General features: G+C 47.8%; 1 protein-coding gene and 1 long non-coding RNA gene across 7 annotated transcripts in view; one reads left to right on the forward strand and one right to left on the reverse strand.

Moving 5' to 3' along the window:
* The window catches only part of Bicra (BRD4 interacting chromatin remodeling complex associated protein), a 65,515-nt gene extending 64,813 nt beyond the window's left edge, over positions 1 to 702 (reverse strand). For all 6 annotated transcript variants that reach the window (XM_050130280.1, XM_050130282.1, XM_050130283.1 and 3 more), the window contains exon 1: positions 564 to 702. The gene's annotated coding sequence lies outside the window, so the exon portion shown is untranslated. The remainder of the gene's footprint in view (positions 1 to 563) is intronic.
* Positions 703 to 1,516: 814 nt separating this feature from the next.
* On the forward strand, positions 1,517 to 6,510 carry LOC126493320 (uncharacterized). Its single transcript, XR_007589787.1, has 3 exons — positions 1,517 to 1,651; positions 3,042 to 3,378; positions 5,314 to 6,510. It is a non-coding gene; the product is annotated as an uncharacterized lncRNA (long non-coding RNA).
* The last annotated feature ends 5,075 nt before the right edge of the window (positions 6,511 to 11,585 follow it).

Consider the following 11,585-nt stretch of genomic DNA (forward strand, 5'->3'; position numbering starts at 1 on the left):
GCACAGGACGCGCGACAGGAGGGGGAGGAGATGGATCCAGCTGTCTATGGCCCTCGCCTCTCCCCAGAAAAGGCGGGGAGCACGAGGAGGGGAGGGGGTCCCGAAGGCGGGTGGGGGGTCTCTGCCCCTCCCCCCGTGGGACGTTCGCGTTCGCCCCTCTCCTCCGTTGCATTGTATCCCGGAGAGGAAACCGGGGCGCAAGGTTTGAGATCGGAGCGCAGTGAAGGGGGAGATCACTGCAAGATCGGGGCGGCGGCGGTGGCGGGAGAGACCTAGGATGGGGGTGCGTGGATAGTGGTGGGCGCCGAGCACCAAAAAAAAAAAAAAAAAAAAATCCAGTCTCAGCAGCGGCAGCGGGCGCTGCGCCCCGGTTGGGGGGCTGAGTGTGGAGTGTCGGGGGGGAGTGGGTTCGGCCCCAGCTACGGCTCTCCCCCCCCAACACACACACCCTCGCCGCCGAGCCCCACTCCCCCCCTCGCTTTTGCGCCCTGTCACAGCCCCGACTCGCAGGTAGAGAGAGTTAAGAGATTTAAAGAGAAATTGCTACATTGTGAGAAACTCACCCTGATGTTTGAGCAGCCGTCGGCGCGGGGTCTCCGGGACGGCCCCGCACGGGCTGCACAGGGAGGACCCAGAAGGGGCCGGCCGGCCGGGCCGGTCAGCGCACTGCCTGATCGCATGGCGGGCCCGGCTCCGCTGCGCCCGGGCCCGCCGCCGCCCTTGCAACGAAGCGGCCCCGCACGGTCCGCCCCGCGCCCCGCTCCGGGGAGCGCCCCTCGGGTATGCAAAAAAAAAAATTTTTTTTAATTGAATGCAAAAAAAAAAAAAATCTTGCTGGTTTTGTGTTCCGCCCCCCCTCCTCTTCCTCCTCCTCCTCCTCCTCCTCCTCTTCCTCCCCTCCTCCCTGCTAGGAGGAGGAGCGCCAAGAGGCTCCGCCTCTAGTGTAGCAAATAACCAATCATGGCTAAGAGTATTAGAGCGGCAGGTCTGGTAGCCAATAAAAAGGTGCACACTCTGTGGGCGGGAGCACGGAGTGGCAGCACCGCCCCCTCCTCCTGGCTCGGCGGGGCTGCCAGAGTGCCTGTTCGGCTCCGGCGCCTTGGGTCGGAAACCTGCAGCTAGGATTCCGGTTGGTGGTGGTGGAAGAGGAGCTGGAGGGTTCGTGCGTGTCCACATCCCCGCGCCAGGTCCGCCTAGGCCCAAGATGGTGGCTTCTACGGGATGATGCGCCCCATGGCACCTCAGAAGACGAGAAGAGAGAGCGATCGAGGCTTCAAAAGGATGTGGGACAGTGATGCTGCTCCGTGTCGGACTCAGAGAGTGCCGGGGATGGGAACCTCGGAACTCCAGGCCTGGTGTATCAAGTCTTTCCGAGCCTGTGATTTTGAGCTGCTATGGCGCAGGGACCATAGTCCGTCCTGTTAGAGAGCCTGGCGGGCCGCACAGATCCGAAGCTCAGGATCCTTTGCGCGGCACTTGGAGTCACAGATCTATTTGCAGAGCACTTGGTGAGCGGGCAGTTTAGCCCTTCGCAGCGCGTCCCCAGACCGCTCTGGCCTGCCGTCTCGGACCGCACTGACCTGATCACTTAACATTCAGGTCTCACCTACCCTTCTGTTAACCCTGGGCCCTAGAAAACCTGGTACACACAGTAGGTATCAAATAAATTTGTGTTGCATAAACGACTGATTGATCTGTTTTGTAAGCTTTATCGTTGATCCCATGTTGGCACTACCCGTATATTTATTTAAGCATACATTTTTTTTTTTTTTTTTTGAGACGAGGTCTTACTGCGAAGCACAGGCTGGGCGCTCCTCCTGCCTTCATAGGTGTTGGGATTACACTTGCTTGACACTGCTTGACTCAATTATTTTTTAATTGTTATTGTGAGGGCGGGGATGTAGTTCAGTGATAAGAGTGCTTTTCTAGTATGTGGAGGTCCGAGTGCAACAATGAAAAACTGTAAGAAGCTGAGGCCCTGAATCAAACAAGCACGATCCTGCTTCACTGTGGTCTTTCCCACTTGCTGCCTGTGTGCTCTGATGTAAATTACTTCATCTCTCCTTTCCTCTATTTCCTGTTTTCTAAAATGCTGACGGTGGGGTTGTTGAAATTGCTCAGTGGGTAAGGGCTCTTGCCACCAGACCTGGCGATACGAGTTCAATCCGCAAGTTCCTCATTGGTAGAAAGAGAGAACTAGCGGCACCTGTAAGCTGTCCTTTGAGCTCTGTGCTTGTAATAATTATTTTTTCAAGACAAGGTTTCTCTGTAGCTTTGGTGCCGGAACTAGCTCTTGTAGATGAGGCTGGGAACTCACAGAGATCCGCCTGCTTTTGCCTCCCCAGTGCTGGGATTAAAGGCGTGCGCCACCACCGCCCGGCTGTAATAATTACTTTTTAATGCAGTGGGCCCATTTTATAGAGTCCATTATAAAGCAAAGGAAGTGTCAGCTGCTGCCATTATTTGGTGACTTGGTAAAATGAAAACTATCCATTGTAGAAGTGAACACCTCAAAAGTGTTCACTCTCAGTCACACAGTGGTCTTACACAGCCCACTGGAGGTGCATAAACCACTCAGGAAAACCAGCAAGTACACATTGCTCTTATTTTTGTGTAGTTGGCCCAATGATTTGAGCTGGGAGTGATTCTAATTAGAACTCCCCTCAGAACTGTACGTGCAGAATCATGCACTTGGGAGGTGCAGGCTGGAGAATCAATAGTTCAAGGTCATCCTCAGCTACTTAGGGAGGTGTGGGCCAATCTGGGCAGAATGAGACCTGACTCAGTCTCACAACTTGCCCAGAGACAGAACTGAGAGCCCCCATCTAGATATGGCCATACTGTACAAATTCAGCTTTGGCTCCCAAAAGGGAAGTGTTTTGCCTATCTAGGAAGTGTGCAAAGTGATCTGACCTGGGTGGCACTTGGGTGTCTATTAGAGCTACAAGCTCTGGAAAACTCAGAACTTAAGTCCTGACTGACAAGAAGCTAGATGGCTTGAGGCCAAAGGGTTGACTGCATTTACTCATTCATTCATATAGGAAATGTGTTCTAACTGTCTGCATCAGGAATTCAGTGACAACCGGCTTGTTGTGCTGTCCCTTTGGAGGCTGAGACCGGAGGATTGCTGAGCATTCAAGTCCAGCCTAGGCCGTTTGGGAAGACCATGACTCAAAAAATAAGCTGGTGATGTAACCCTAGGGGTAGAATGCTTGCCTAGCATGCAAGAAGCCCTGGATTCTACCCCCAACACTGCATAAACCCTCCATGGTCATGCGCTTGGGAGGTAGATGCAGGAGGATCAAATGTTCAAAGTCATCTTCTGATATACAGCAAGTTCAAGACCTGGGCTACATAGACCTTGCCTCCAAAACAAAGGTTTGTTGAAAGGAGAGATTGTTTATGACTAGTCACCTACCTGATTCTTATACAAACCCAGGACCTCTCAAGAGAGGGCTTTGAACTCATGCTACTTGGGAGTGTCTGGCTGGATGTGGTGGAGCTGTGGCAACCCAGCCCCCAAGCTGAGTCACAGCTGGCACAGCCCTGTGGGATCAAATGTCCATCTTCCCTGGGCATTCCTGGAAGCCCATCCAGGCTTCAGAGCTGGTGACAAGTGTCAGTGCTATTAAAAAAATCACTTGGTGGCCAGGCAGTGGTGGCGCACACCTTTAATCCCAGCACTGGGGAGGCAGAGGCAGATGAATCTCTGTGAGTTTAAGGCCAACCTAGTCTACAAGAGCCAGTTCCAGGACAGGCTTCAAAGTTACAGAGAAATCCAGTTTCAAAAAAAAAAAAAAAACTGTCTTCCTAACATGCATAAAGGCCTGGAGTTCATTCTAGCTACACACACACACACACACACACACACACACACACACACACACACACACGGGCCATGGAGGTACACCCTGTAATCCTAGCACTCTGGAGGTAGGGGCGGGACGATCAGAAGTTCAGGATTAGTGGTTGGAGAGATAGCTCTGTGGTTAAGAGTTTGAATTACTCTTACAAGAGGACCCAAGTTCTGTTCCCAGCACCCATATCAGACAGTTCACAACAGCCTTTAATGCCAATTCCAGGAGAGGTAATGCCCTTTTTTAGTCTCCTTAGGCACTGAGATTTGTGCATATATATTGAAACAGGCACACATACACATAATTTGTTAGAAAAATAATTTTTTTTTGAGTCAGGGTTTCTCTGTGGCTTTGGAGCCTGCCCCGGAACTAGCTCTGTAGACCAGGCTGGTCTCGAACTCACAGAGATCCGCCTGCCTCTGCCTCCCGAGTGCTGAGAAAAATAAATTTTTATTGATTTTTATTGAGCTTTACATTTTTCTCTGCTCCCCTCCCTGCCTCTCCCTGCCCCCCTTCAACCCTTCCCCAAGGTCCCCATGCTCCCAATTTACTCAGGAGATCTTGTCTGAACAATATATCAGCCAGGCGGTGGTGGCACACGCCTTTAATCCCAGCACTTGGGAGGTAGAGGCAGGCGGATCTCTGTAGGTTGGAGACCAGCCTGGTCTACAAGAGCTAGTTCCAGGACAGGCTCCAAAACCACAGGGAAACCCTGTCTCGAAAAAAAAATCTATCTATATATATATACACATACATATGTATACACACACACACACACACACACACATATATATAGTCAACTACTTAGTGGATTGAAAGCTAGCCTGGGCTACATGCAACCCGGCATGTCTTTAGCCTCAGTACTTGGGAGACAGAAGCAGGTGGGTCTCTGGGTTCAAGGCTAGCCTGCGTAATGAAACCCTGTCTTGAAGGAGAAGATGAAGTAAAAGGAGGAGGAGAAGAATCATTTTTAATGATTTTTTTTATTTTTGTGCATTGATGTTTTGCCTGCATGTATTTTTTTATGAGAGTACCAGGTCCCTGGGAACTGGGGTTACAGATAGACAGTTGTGAGCTGACATGTGGGTGCCGCGAACTGAACCGGGTCCTCTGGAAGAGCAGCCAGTGCTCTGAACCATTGAGTCATCTCTCCAGTCCCTATTTCATTTTTTTTTTAACCTCAGTATTTTGGACTAAACCCAGGGCTTCACACAGCAAGGGCTCTAGGCACCATCCCAGCCCTCTTGTTTTATTTGGACAGTCTAAGCTGCTAGAGTTCAGGCCTTGAACTTGCCATCCTCCAGCCTCAGTTTCCTTAGCAGCAATGGATAATAGCCCTGCACCACCAGGCTGAGCTGGTTGTTTAGTTTTAATTATGACAGTATAGTGGGAAGGAAAGGTAGAAACCCCTCATGTTCTTGGACAGGTTCAAATATTGAACTTCCTTCTTTACTAGGGACCAGACATCTTATCAACCGAATCCTCCTCCAGCCAGGAGAGCATCCTTTCTCATGTATTTCTGCACCATGCCCTGTCTCCTTTAAAGCCCAGAACCCCTCAGAAACACAGCTCCTTAAAGCCCAGCTTCTACCCATGAGAACCTCATCAGCGCCAACTGTCTACAGAAAGTGTCAAAGGCATCCGTCTCTTGTAGCGGGGGTGGGGAAGTTGGGGGGCGTGGGCTTCAGTCTTGCTATTCAGTCAAAGATAACCTGGAACTCCTGACCCTCCAGCCTCCACCTCCCGGGATTACAGCTTTCATCACCTTGCCAAGATGATGCGGTGTTAGGGACTGGAACCCAGGGCTTCCTACACGCTTGGTTAAGTACTTGAGCAACTGCACCACATACCCAGCTCTATTTCATTGTGTGAGTGTGTGTGTGTATGTAAATCAGGAAATTAAACAGGATTTGGTTCTCTCCTTTCAACACGTTGGGTTCTGGAGATCAAATTTAGATCAAGGTTTGATGGCAGGTGCCTTTATTCGCTGACCCATTTCACCAGACCCCTCCCCTTTTGGCTCCTGTCAGGAACCTTCCCGTTTTGGCTCCTGTCAGGGAGTGGAAGCTTAAAACTTTGCTTCCCAATTGTTTCTCTATCCGAAAGCCTGCTAGCACACGATTGGTGCATTTTCCTTTTGCGTGTAACACTTCAATAACCAAAAGCCGGACACCCATCTTGAAACACTCCTGCCTTTCCAAGTTGCTTTAAAAACGGGCAAGGAAAGTTTTCATGAGACTTTCAGGAGTCTGGGTCTTGGTGTCCAGGAAAAGGAAAAGAGGAAAAAGAAGGTACTAATTCCTGCGTAGTCTCTAGCCGTGCCTTTAGCCGGTGGCAGCACTGTACCAGCTCTGAGCCCAATCCGGATCAGAGCGCCGGAATCCGGCAGAGAAATCAGGCAGCGCCTAGCCCAGCCCGGCCTGGGGTCCTTAGCGCCGCAAGTGCGAGGGGCGGGGCCTAGTCTTCGATTGGCCCAAACATGGGGGCGTGGCCACAGCTCCGCCCCACCTTTCTCCCCCCCCCCACCCCCGCGCACACACAAGATGAAATAGGCTTCGCGCCCTGGTGCTCAAAATTATTCTCGGAGTAGGCGTGGTCTAGGTTTGTTTACACGCTGCCATTGGCTGGATTTGAATCGGGCCGAGCGGGTGCGCTGCGGGGGCGGGGCCTCGGAGGGCGGGGCTGGCGGCTGACAGCTTCCAGTGTACCGGAAAGCTCATGATAGAGTTTTGGCTCTGCAGAATCCTGTTGCGGTTTCTGTCAGCTTCTTAATAAAGGCTAGCCAAAAAACTGAGGTGCATGTTTTCATAAAAATTCCTAAAACTAAAGTAAATAAATGAATAAATTTTTAAAAAGCAGATGCGATCCAGCTGTCCAACAATGGGGATCTGAAATCATCTGGGATCCAGACATACAGTGGGACAGGAAGTCACTGTAATAAACGAGGAAACCGCGAAGTGCCACAGAACAATTTTTGCACCCACTCAAGAAGGGAGGTTCTAAAAATGCAAAAAGTATGGGTGAAAAGGCACAAGTTATCTGCTGATGTATTGCACAGAATAACTTACGAAATGGAAATGGATAGCCTGGAGTTAGGTGGATCATAGGTCATTTTGTAATTTCGTGAAGTTAGAATTTGTATCACCTACTCAAATAAATATACTGTAAATTGAAATAAATAAAATATGAATTTAAGTCAGGAATGGTGACAAACACCTTTAATCCCAACACTTTGGGGGGTAAAGACAAGTGGATTTCTGTGGATTCAAAGCTAACCAGGTCTACATAGTGAATGCCAAGACAGTCAGGGCTATGTAGAGACTTTTCACCCATACTTTTTGCATTTTTAGAACCTCCCTTCTTGAGTAGGTGCAAAAGTTGTTCTGTAGAGAGACCCTGTCTCAAGAAAATAATAATAATAATAATAATAATAATAATAATAACTTCTGAGAACCAGGTCTTAGCACCTGTGTGGGAGAATGACACAGGGGGTATGAATTTATTCATTCCAGGCCACCAGGGCTGTACCAGAGCCAAATATATGAGGAAAATTTATTATTTACAGAAGCAGTAGCACCCTTTATCTTCAGGAGACACATTCCAAGCCTCCCATGGATGCCTGAAAACAGGTAATATTAAACACTGAATACTTTTTTTTTCAATTATTTTGCGCTAGGGTCTTATGTAGCAAGGTGGGCCTGGAGCTCCTAATTCTCCTGCCTCCACCTCTAATCACTAAAACTGGCTATGCGCCAGATTGAACCCTGGATTTTGTGCCTGCTAAGCAAGTGTTCTACTACGGGGGTCTCACCCTGTAGCCTGGGATAGCCTTCAAGTCATTATGTAGCCCAGGCTGGTTTCCAATTTCTAGCAACCTGGCTCAACCTCCAGACTGCTAAGATGACAGGTGTCTACCACCTGCCAGGCTTGTGTTTTCCTTCTGTTCTTTTTTTTTCTTTCTTCTATGCATATATACCTATAACAAAGTTTAGCTTATCAATGAGGCACTGTGGTCGTTTGAGAGAGATATCTCCCATATCTTCTAGTATTTGAATACTCAGTTCCCAGTTGGATGACCCTGTTTGCAATAGGTTTTGGAGGAAGTGTAGGTTTGCTGGAAGGAAGTGCTACACATAAATAACAATAAAAAAGTAATCTTAAAACAAAAACAACCCCAAGGCTGGCAAGACAGCTGTCAGGTAAAAGGCTCCTGATGCTAAGGGTGATGACCTAAAGTTTCAAAAGTCTATACCATGGCCAGTTTGCTCTCAGCTTCCAGCTCCAGTTGCCACACCTACTTGCATCTACACTTCCTAGATGGCCTAGCGACAGGCTCTTATTCTTTCGAAACCATAGACTCAAAAATATCCTTCGCTTTTATCACGGTAATAGAAAAATTACTAAGACATACACCTGAAGAAATTAACATAAGTAGGGTGTGGTGGCACACACCTTTGATGTCATCTCTGGGGAAGCAGAGGCAGGTAGAGCTCTGTGAGTTGGAGGCCAACCTGATCGGAGAAAATAAATAAATAAATAAATAAGAGATTAACATAATAGCAAAAGATTTCTTTTTATTGTTATTTATGCATAGCACAAATTCTAATTGGTATTAATAATAAAAACCCAGAGTCAGATATAGGGGTTAATTCTGAAGATCAGAGAAGCAGAGCAGACAGTCACTAAGGAGACCTTTTACCTCTACCAAATCCTCCAACTGAAGGGGCAGTCCTGTCTGTATGAATCCTCAGACTGCATGCTCAGACTGCCTCTCCAGACTGCATCCTCAGACTGCATCTCCAGACTGCATCCCCAGACTGCATCCTCAGACTGCATCCCCAGACTGCATCCTCAGACTGCATCCCCAGACTGCATCCCCAGACTGCATCTCCAGACTGCATCCCCAGACTGCATCCTCAGACTGCATCCCCAGACTGCATCCTCAGACTGAATCTCCAGACTGCATCCTCAGACTGCATCTCCAGACTTCATCTCCAGACTGCATCCCCAGACTGCATCTCCAGACTGCATCCCCAGACTGCATCCTCAGATTGCATCTGAGCTCCTGCTTTATATTTCTCTCTCCGTCAAGCATATAACTCCTGTCTCCACCTCTCCAGTGCTGGGAATAAAGGCATGTGACTCCCACATACTGGGACTAAAGGTGTGAGCCATCACTGCCTGGCTCTGTTTCTATTTGAGATTGGATCAATCTAGTGTTACCCAGAGTGGCCTTTAAATCACAGAAATCTGTCTACCTCTGCCTTCTGGGTGCTGGGATTAAAGGTGTGTGCCACTACTGCCTGGTCTCTACGACTAACTAATGGCTTAGCTCTCACTCTGATCTTCAGGCAAGACTTTCTTTGTTAGATCACAAAATATCACTACATTTATGTGTATGCATGTGTCTGTGTAAAAAAAAATACTTGGGGAGTGTGGATGCCCTCAGAGATCAGAAGAGGTCACCGGATGCCTTGGAGCTGGAGTCAGGCAGTTGTGGGTTGCTGGTCCTCTGGAAAGTCTTAACTGCCAAGCTCCCTTTCCAGCCCCTCTCCCCAAGTTTGGCTACCCTCCCCCATCCAGACAGGGTTTCTCTGTGTAGCCCTGGTTGTCTTGTAACTCCCTCTGTAGACCACACTGACCTCAAACTCAGAGATCCAGTTGTCTCTGCATCTTGAATGCTAGGACTAAAGGCATATGCCACCACTGTCGGGCTCCAAGTTTGTCTTTTTGAGACAAGATTTTGGTCTGAAACTCACTATGGGGCTGGGGATATGGTTTGGCTGTTAAGAACATTGGCTGCTCTTACAGACGACCAAGGTTCAGTTCCCAGTGGTTCACAACTATCTCACAGTGATCCACCTGCCTCTACCACTCCAGTACTTGAATTAAAGGCTTGTGAGGCTACACCCATCTTAAAAAAATTTTTAAGAAACAAAAAGAGTGGCTTTGGAGGGGATAAGGTTGGGGGGACGGGAAGGAAGAGAAAGAGAGAGGTCACTGGATTGGTAAACATGGAAATGAGGGTTCTGGGGGTGGTGGGGCTGCGGCCAGCTTGCAAACGGTGGTTAGCGAAGCACAACAGTGCATGAAAAAAGTTCAGCATCATTAGTCATTAGGAAAGTGGAAGTTCAAAACCAAGCTGTGACAGCAATACACACATACCAGGGTGACCATAGTCAAATGCGTAGAGGGCACAGTGGTAGTTCAGAGGGTAAAGTGCCTGGTTTGTGAACAGCAGAGCCTTAGTTCTGATTCATAGCACCCACTTAAAAGCTGGGGGAAGGGGGCAGGATTGGAGACAGGTGGACCCCTGGGGATTGCTGGGTTGACTAGTGAACAAGTTTCAGATTTAATTAGAGTCTCTGTCTTAAAATAATCAGACAAAGAGCAATAGAGGAAGACACCTGAGGTCTAGCTGTCATCCAAGCATATATGCACTGGCACCTGCATGCACACTTGAATGTGAACACACACACACACACACACATTGATGGTTAGTGTTAGCCATCAACTTAACAATATCCAGAATCACCTAGGAGACAAGCAGGCCTGTGAGTGGACCATCTTTTTCATGTGTTAAACTCTTTTTTGTTCTTAAATTCTTTTAAATTCTTTTTGAAATTGTATGTGCATTGGTGATTTGCCTGCATGTGAGTCATTGTAAGGGTGTCAGATCCTGGAAATACAAACAGTTGTTAACTGCTATGTGAGTGCTGGGAATTGAACTCAGGACCCCTGGAAGAGCAGTCAGTGCTCTTAACCACTGAGCCATTTCTCTAGTCCCTTGTTCTTAAATTCTATATTTGAATTCACATAAAGTGTTTCAGATCAGTGATTTTAAAAATATTTTATTTAAAAAAAAAAGTCAGGAATCCTGATTGCTCTTCGGGCTGATGAGGGAGGGGGACCTGATTGGGGGAGGGGGAGGGAAATGGGAGGTGGTGGCGGGGAGGAGGCAGAAATCTTTAATAAATAAATAAATAAATAAATAGATAGATAAATAAATAAATGGTTTATTATGCACAAAAAAATGTGTATGAGTGTTTTGCCTGCATGCACTTCTGTGCACCACATGCACACCGTGTCCAAAGCAGGTATCAGATTCTCTGGGACTGGAATTGCAGCAGATGTGGGCCACCTGGGTGCTAGAACCAAACTCTAATCTTCTAGAAAAGAAGTATGTGTTCTTTTTTGTTTGTTTGTTTAGTTGGTTTTTGAGACAGGGTTTCTCTGTAGCTTTGGAGCTTGTCCTGGAACTAGCTCTTGTAGACCAGGCTGGCCTTGAACTCACAGAGATCTGCCTGCCTCAGCCTCCTGAGTGCTAGTATTTAAAGGTGTGAGCCACCACTGTCCGGCAGCAATGTGTGCTCTTAACTGATGAGCTATTTTTCCAGCCCAAATTATTCTTGTCTTAAGGATTTCTTTCTTTCTTTCTTTCTTTCTTTCTTTCTTTCTTTCTTTCTTTCTTTCTTTCTTTCTTTCTTTCTTTCTTTCTTTCTTTCTTGTATTTTACCTGTATGTAAGACTGTGCATCCCGGGTGTGCAGTGCCCATGGAGGCCAGAAGAGGACAGTGAATTCCTTGGAACTGGAATTACAAATGGTTGGGAACCATCATAGGGCTGCTGGGAATAGAATCAGAATCATCTGGAAAAGCAGCCAGTGTTCTTACAGCTGAGCTCTCTCTACAGTCACAAATTATTATTTTTTAAATTTTTAGTCTGCCT

The sequence above is a fragment of the Alexandromys fortis genome, unplaced genomic scaffold (genome assembly GCF_014885135.2).
Source record: "Alexandromys fortis isolate MF-2015 unplaced genomic scaffold, M_Fortis_MF-2015_v1.1 scaffold_325, whole genome shotgun sequence".
Lineage (NCBI taxonomy): Eukaryota > Metazoa > Chordata > Mammalia > Rodentia > Cricetidae > Alexandromys > Alexandromys fortis.